We start from the raw sequence: 2,724 nt of genomic DNA on the forward strand, positions 1-2,724 counted from the left end.
TTTCTTTTTCTACATTTCTGAGATTATTTGCTCTTTCTTATTTTATATATAATTTATTTTTAAATACAGGTATTTATGGTTGTACATTTAACTCCTATAGCCACATCCTACATTTTTTTTTTAATATTAATTAATTTATTTATTTGGCTGCGCTGGGTCTTAGTTGTGACATGCGGGATCTTTTAGTTGCAGCATGTGGGATCTAGTTCCCTGACCAGGGATCGAACCTGGGCCCCCTGCATTGGGAGTGCAGCGTCTTAACCACTGGACCACCAGGGAAGTCCCTACAGATATTTAGTGTTTGTATTAGTTTCCTATGGCTGCTATAACAAATTGCCACAAACTTGGTGGCTTAAAACAACAGAAATATTTTCTCTCACTGTTTTGGAAATCTGAAAATCAGTGTCACTGGGCCAAAATCAGGGTGTCAGCAGGTTTCCGTATAACACTTACAAGTCCCACAAGTATCTCCAAGCCTGTAAGTGCACAACATTAGATAGCAAATTAAAAACCACCGTGAAAAGTCAACACATTTTCATGGAATAAAGAAAAAGTCCTCACATTTTCATTTTGCACTGGGATCCACACATTACATAGCTGGCCCTGCTTCTGGGACTCCCGTTACATGTATGCTGATATACTCGATAGCGTTCCACTCAACAATTTTTCTTTATTTTCTGTCTAGTCTTCAGACTGGATCATCCGTATGGACCTATGTATCTTCAAATTTGCTAATGCCTTCTTCTGTCAACTCAAATCGGTTGTTGAGTCTCTCTAGTGAATTTTTTATTTCAGTTACTGTACTTTTCAACTCCAGAATTCCTATCTGGTTCTTTTTAAGCCATTTCCATTTCTTTATTGATAATTGTCATACTTTCCTTTAATTCAATAAACATGTACTCTTTAGTTCTTTGAACATATTTATCATAGCTGATTTAAAGTCTTTGTCTACTAAGTCCAGTGTCCAGGCCCCTTCAGACAGTTTCTTACTACTTCTTTTCCCCCTGTGTTTGGGCTATACTTTCCTGTTCCTTTGCATGTCAGTCAGACCAAAATTTGTGTGTCAGTGCGGCCGTGTCCTAGCTGTGTGATTTGGAGCAAGCTACTTTATCAGTCTGAGCCTCATTTTCCACAAATGTAAGTTAGAAATAGCTCTGTTGGGAGGATTAAATGAGATCTGCCTCGTAATTTTTTACTGAAAACTGAACATTTTAGAGAATATATTGTAACTCTGGATCCTGATCTCCCAGGGACTGTTGTTGTTGATTCTATCGTTGTTGTTGTTTGCTGCTTGGCCGGTTGGTTGACTTAGTGACTTGTCTGGACTAATTCTTTATAGTTTGTCTTCCCCACAGTGTGCAGCCACCGAAGTCTCTGTTCAGTTTTATTCTGGTGTGGTGTTTTGTTGTTGTTGTTTTTTCATCTTGTTTTTACTTTTAAGCTTGACTTCCTAGGTATCACCCCTGGGTCAGCATAGCTTAGTGGCCAGCCAGTGGTTGGTCAGAAGTTTTTCTTAAACAGCTTGAGCCCGTGCCCTCCGCCCTTTGCCAAGTGGGTCTGTGTGTGGACTGGGGCACACAAAGTTCAGGCAGGTTACAAGTCTGCCTTGGTTTTTACTTTCTGCTTTTGCACGAGGCCTGATGTTCAGCCAGGGATCTGGGGTGGGGTCCTCAACTGCACGCACATGTGTGTGCACACCTCTAGATCCCCAGGAATATGTCAGAGCTTCTCAAAGCCCCCTGTGGCTATCTGGTGCCCTACATCTCCTTTTCAAACTTTTGACTGCTCTCTTGCTTGCCCCAGGCAGCACTGTAGCCTTAGGCAAATGTGACAGTGGCCTTTCCCAATTGTTTGCCACCAATCGATATTATTTTCAACATCACCCCTCACCATGAGCTTTTTTGCAGAGCTCCAAATCAGGTCAGCTCCTCCAGCAGCAGAAGTGAGGCTGCCAGTTTTCATGGCTACCATGTCTTGGCATTGTGGGTGGGGGAAGGGAAATGGAAGCAGCCTGGAGATAAAATGCCACAGACCCACTGTTATTACTGAGGTTCAATTTTTCTTGAATAAATGCCTTTCAATTTGCTGTATGCCTTTAGTTACCTTCCAGAGCACTGAAATAGTTGTATTGGATAATTTTGCCAGTTTTATCATTGCTTTTTCTGAGGAGAGGATTTGCCAAGGTCACTTCCCTCTGTTACTTCCCCTCCTCATTCTTCACTGCTTCTTATAATGCTGTAAGTAGAAATTTCTTCTTCCTGAAGTACATCCATTAGGAATTCTTTCAGAAAGGATCTGTGAGAAATAAAATCTTTTTTCTTTTTAACCTTTATCTGCTTTTTATTACCATGGGAATCTATTTGGACCTAGTTTAAATTGTATTTAGTGTTCATAGTGTTTCTTCATTCTTGAGAATCGTGTCTCAACAATTCTGGAAAATTCTTAGTCATTATATCTTCAGATATCTCTACTTCATTCTTTTCATACTCTTTCTGGAATCTCTATTAGACATACGTTGAATACTCTGATTCTATTATCTGTGTCTCCTAACTTCTTTTTCACCATTTCAGTTCTCTGTGCTTCTTCAACTCTCTTTTCCAGTTCATTAATCCTCTCTTCTATTGTGTTCAATCTGCTGTTAAATCCACCCCTGGAGGGCTTTATTGTGCTGTTTGTTCCAGTGACTACATTTTCTGTTTTTAGAAACTGTTTCTTTGTCAAATT

The 2,724-nt window shown here is 40.0% G+C and overlaps 1 non-coding gene across 1 annotated transcript; it reads right to left on the reverse strand.

Moving 5' to 3' along the window:
• Positions 1 to 206: 206 nt before the first annotated feature.
• On the reverse strand, positions 207 to 279 carry TRNAG-CCC (transfer RNA glycine (anticodon CCC)). Its single transcript has one exon. It is a non-coding gene; the product is annotated as a tRNA-Gly (tRNA).
• Positions 280 to 2,724: the final 2,445 nt, after the last annotated feature.

Source organism: Globicephala melas, chromosome 15, assembly GCF_963455315.2.
Source record: "Globicephala melas chromosome 15, mGloMel1.2, whole genome shotgun sequence".
NCBI lineage: Eukaryota > Metazoa > Chordata > Mammalia > Artiodactyla > Delphinidae > Globicephala > Globicephala melas.